This window comes from Prionailurus bengalensis, chromosome D1 (assembly GCF_016509475.1).
Source record: "Prionailurus bengalensis isolate Pbe53 chromosome D1, Fcat_Pben_1.1_paternal_pri, whole genome shotgun sequence".
Lineage (NCBI taxonomy): Eukaryota > Metazoa > Chordata > Mammalia > Carnivora > Felidae > Prionailurus > Prionailurus bengalensis.
In genome coordinates, this window is record NC_057346.1 from 27081927 (window position 1) to 27087580 (window position 5654).

The 5654-nt window shown below is 37.5% G+C and overlaps 1 pseudogene; it reads right to left on the minus strand.

Moving 5' to 3' along the window:
- Positions 1-421: 421 nt before the first annotated feature.
- Positions 422-4439, minus strand: LOC122483154 (annotated as a pseudogene).
- Positions 4440-5654: the final 1215 nt, after the last annotated feature.

Below are 5654 nucleotides of genomic sequence, written 5' to 3' on the forward strand. Positions count from 1 at the left end.
ATTTAGGCACTCTAGATGTGCACTCAGATTGCTAGGTGTCCACACTGCACCAGGTAGGAAACTGAGACCAGCTGAGGAATTGACACATTTATGTCTTCTCTCTCATGCTTACCCTGAACAGTCACTTGCTGAGTGAAATGATCTGATGCCTCTTTCTCTCAGGCCCACTTGAATTCATATGAATTAAATGTGTGTATGTTGTTCTAGAATACAAACGTAAAGTGATGAAAGACAAACAGGATATTTATAACTTAAAAACCTTTAGAAAGAAGAAAAGAGAAAGCGACATACACTGGTCACAGCTACAGATTTTATCTCCTATCTTGCTGAAGAGTTGAGTGAAGGAGATCATAGGACCAGCAGATCTCATAGACATTCATTTGTTAACTCACCCCCTTAGTAAGGAATAATTTCAGTATGTGTGCCCCAGGTTCTGTCTTCTGGGAGAATTTCCCATGTTTATATCTCACAGGGCCATCCTTGAGAAAGAGCTTAGGGAAATTCCTCTGAAGAGGGAGGACTCGACTATTTTAGGGTGTACTTTTTGTTGGCATATACATTTGGACTGTGGCTTGTCTTAAGGGTTAAGCAATAATCACAGCACCCTATGCAAGGATTGAGGGTTTTTGTTTTTGTTTTGTCAGTACTTCTTTAAGACTTTAGTTAGCTGCCTATCGTTTTCATTTTGGGAGACAGTGAGTTTGTTAATAACCCAATCTAGAAGGCATTTGTGGTAAGGAGTGTAAGATGGTGATTTACCAAACCTGTGACAGATGGTCATCTTTAGATCAATGCAATGCTGTCCAGTGATAGGTATTACAAAAATAGAATTCCCATAGTAGCCATCTGGATGGGGGGAAAGGTGTTCCCAATTCCCTTAAGTGTTTTCCTAATGCAGGCTTGTACTCGTACTACATTTTGCTAGTCAGTTCGTTCTTTTATTTTCCTAGATGACTATTTCCTAACATCTCTTCTGTCAAACCCCCAATACCTCCTTTCCTACTCTCACTCACAACTGATGACCACCATAACAATAATTATCACACATTTAGTGGCATAACACAACACAATGTATTGCCTTCTAGTTCTATGGCCTTGACACAGGTCCTGCTGGGTTATAAGCAAGGTGTAGGCAGGGCTGTCCCTTTCTGGAAGCTCAAGGGGAGAATCCATCTTCTTGTCTTTTCCACCTTCCAGAGGCCACCTGCATTCCTTGGCTCCTGGTCTCCTTTTTCCATCTGCAAAGTCAGCAACTTTCTGACCCTTTTCCCATCATCATATGTTACTCTGGCCCAATCTTGTGTTTCCCTCTTCCACTATTTTTTAGTAACAGTTTTATTGAAGATCTAATTCACATACCATACAATTCACCTGTTTTAAAATGTACACTCCCATAGTTTTAGTGTATCCATGGAATTGTTCTTCACGACAACCAATATAGAACATTTTTCATCATCCCCAAAAGACACCCTGTACACCCTAGCGGTCACCCTTTTGTTCTCCCCACCCACAGAGCCTGGCAAGCAAAAATTTTTCTTTATCTATGGATTTGCCTGTTGTGGACATTTAATATAAATGGAATAGTACAATATGTACTCTTTTGTGCCTGACTTGTTTCACTTAGCCTGTTTTCACAGCTCAGTCATGTTGTTGCATGTGTCAGTATTTATTTCATCCCTTTCTTCTGCTTTTAGGACTCTTCCACAAATAAAATGCACTTGTTAGGAAGAAGAATTTCTGTTGGCAGTACAAGGAGGGAAGAACAGGTATGGGAAAAACTGATGAATATCCATAAAAAAATACAGCACACTAACACTTGTTTCATTTTGATTTCATTTTGTTTTTCTTTGTTAGTTATTCTTTTCTGGTTGTTGACAAAATTTCCAAAGGATTTATCTCAAATGTAAAAGGAGATTTAGGATTTGAATTGCCATAGGCAAGGTATATAGAAGAAGTCCCTCCTTGCTTCAAAATGAGAACCAATTTGGAAAGCTTCCAGGTTTACCAATAATTGGTTTATTATCATAAGTTTATTGCATTCAAAGTTGAGAGGGCAACTGCTCCTATGGTTCGATTTTGATGTCATGTGGAGGAGCTCCATTCCTTAAATTACCCTGTGTTGGAAGGAGTATATTTGCTTCTACAATGGGATTTTATATTTAGATGTCAATTCCTTGAATTTAAGGCAAAGTCTCCTTTTTATTTAGTGGGCTCACCAATATATATCTGTACATCAAGCATTTTTGCTGAACTCCACAACGAATAGCCATCTGTTCCTGCCCCACGATCATTTCACATGCAACATTTCCAGAGAAAAATGATTTGTCTTGCCCTGGACCTATTTCTTCCTTTGAGTTTCTCATTTCAGTGAATCATATTACCATTCACCAAATTTCCCAAGGTAGAAACCTTAGTCTTCCCATCACCCATACCCAACCAGTAACTAGTCTCCTGAGTTGTTATCATGAATATTTGTTAATTCTTTCTGCTGGTCTCCATGGCCATTACCAGCACCTTAGTTCAGGCCCTTCACCAGTTCTCATGTGTAAGACTGGTGAGTTGAGCCCCTCTTCTGTCCATTCTCCACAGTGTAGCCAGGGATACAGAGCTGATCACATGATTTCTCTTTCTAAAAGCTTGTACAATGTTTTACTCATTGCCCTTAGGATACAGTTCAAACTCCCATATAATGTAAGATATCTATTTTATGAGCCTTGTCTACTCTCCAATATTTATCTTCCTCTCATCACCTTACCATCACCAATTTCATGTTATCATATTTTCCCAATCTGCTTATATTCTGCTTATATTTCCCAATCTGCATATTTTCCCAATCTGTTTATATTCTCTTTACTGTCTGTGTCTTTTTACGTATCATGTCTCTTGCCTGAGAAACCCTTTTCCCCTTTCCTCTGGCTAACTCATATATGTTGAGACTCAGCTTAGTCACTAATATCCTTTAGAAAGGATGTTTCCAGATATTTCCTGCTTGAGCTAAATGCTCCTACCTATGTGCTTCATAACTTCTGTATACTTAACCAATACCATGATACTTATCACATGGTTTTATCTGTTAATTTTACTTTATGTTTTTCCAAGCACATTATAAAGTCCTTTATGACAAAGACTATTTTTTTGTGTATCTTTGAAAGCTGAGAACCTGCCAGAGAGCTGACAATTGGTTAGCTTTCAATAAATTTTGGTTAAATAAAGGGAAAAAAATTAAATGACACTTAATGAGTGGTTTGGGAGGGCTATGAAAACACATTTCATCCCCAGTATAGTTAAGTTTTTTTATTGTGGTAAAATACACATAACAGAAAATTTACCATTTTCATCATTAAAAAAAAATATTTATTTGTTTTTGGGAGAGAGACAGACAATGCAAGTGGGGGAGGAACAGAGAAAGAGGGGGACACAGAATCCAAAGCAGGCTCCAGGCTCAGAGTTGTCAGCACAGAGCCCGACATGGGGCTCGAACCCACAAGCCATGAGATTGTGACCTGAGCTGAAGTCGAATGCATAACCAACTGAGCCCCCCAGGAGCCCCCATTTTAACCATTTTTAAGTGTATAATTCAGGGACATTAAGTACATTCGAATTGTGGTGCAAACGTTACCACTAATCCTTTCCAGAACACTTTCGTTATCCCAAACAGAAACTCTGTGTACATTAAACGATAACTCCCATTCTACCCTTCCCACAGTCCTTAGAAACCTCTATTCTACTTTCTGTTTCTGTGAATTTGCCTATTCTCGGTAACTCATAAAGTGGAATCATGTAATATCTGTCCTTTTTTTTACCTGGTTTATTTCACTTAGTATACTGTTTTCAAGGTTTGTTCATGTTGTAGCATGTACCAGAATTTGATTTGTTTTTAAGGCTAGAAAACATTCCATTGTATATGTATACTGCATTCTGTTTGTCCATTATCTGTTCATGGACACTTGGAGTGTCTTGCTATGAATATTGGTATACAAGTATCTGTTTGAGTCCCTGGTTTAAATTCTTTTGAATATAAGCCTAGAAGTGGAAGTGCTGAATCCTATGGTAGTATAGTTTATATTTACCCTTGTGAGGGACCACACCTGTTTTCCAAAGTGGCTGCATTTTACATTCCCACCAGCAGTGAACAAGAGTTCCAACTCTTTTTTTTTTCATAATTGAAGTATTTTTATTTTATGTACAATGAGTTGACACTAGGTAGGTATCTTGGATATCTGCAGTTAAGGTAGGTATCTTGGATAACCCATTCAAGGAAGTTCAGTTAATCCAACTTAATGAAGCCTATATCCTTCGTGTCCTGACAGAAACACCAGCAGCACATATTGAGGCTGTATTTCCAGTTCAGAGCGTGCTGGTTTGAGCAGATGCAGCAAGAAATGAGAATGCTGGCCACATTTCCTCGAATGGCTCCAGTAGAGCTGCTGGTGATCCATCTTGTTTGCTTGGATGCGATGAGGCAAATGGCTGAAAAAGGTTCCAGTTTCTCACATCTTCACCAACACTTCCTTTTTACTCCCTCCCTCCCTCTTCCTTCCTTCCTTCCTTCCTTCCTTCCTTCCTTCCTTCCTTCCTTCCTTCCCTCCCTCCCTCCCTCCCTTCCTTTCTATGCTTTTGAGCATGAACTAGTATCTCCTTGTGGTTTCAATTTGCATCTCCCAAATGGCTAGTGATGTGGAGCATCTTTACATTTGCTTGTTCACCAATTGTATATCTTTTTTGGATAAATGCCTTTTCAAGTCTTTTTCCTCTTTTTATATTGGTTTGTTTTTTGTTGTTGTTGAGTTGTAGGAATTCTATATATTCTGGATATAAGATATATGATCAGCAAGTATTTTCTCTCTTTTGGTGTGTTATCGTTTCATTCTCTTGATAGTGTCCTTTGAGTAACAAAAGTTTTAATTTTAATTTGGTCCAATTTATCTACTTTTTATTGTTGTTGTCTATTTGTTTTTAATGTCATATCCAAGAAATCATTGCCAAAATCCAACGTTAAGAGTTTTTTTCTATATTGCCTTCTAAGAGTTTTATAGTTTCAGTTCTTATGTTTAGGTCTTTGATCCAGTCTGAGTTAATTTTTACATACGATGCTAAGGTAAGGGTCCAGTTTCATTCTTTTGCACATGGATATCCAATTTTCCCAACACCATTTGTTGAAAGACTACCCTTTCCCCATTAAATAGTCTTGGCACCCCTCTTGAAAATCATTTGACCACAAAATTAGACTTTATTTCTGGGGTCTCTATTCTATATGTTTATACTTATACCAGTACCATGCTGTTTTGATTACTGTGGCTTTATAGTAAGTTTTATAATCAAGAAGTGTGAGTCCTTCAACTTTATTTTTATTTTTAATATAGTTTTGGCTGTTTGGGGTCCCTTGAGATTCTGTGTGAATTTTAGAATGGATTTTTCTATTTCTGCAAAAAATGTCATTGGGATTCTGATAGAAATATCATTGAATCTGTAGATTGCTTTTTGATAGTATTGATATCTTAATATTATTAAGTCTCCAATCCATAAACGTGGGATGTCTTACCATTTATTTCTGTCTTTAATTTTTTTCAGCCACATTTTATAGTTGTAAGTGCACACTTATTTTGCCTCCTTGGTTAAGTTTGTTTCTAAACACTTTATTCTTTTTGGTGCTA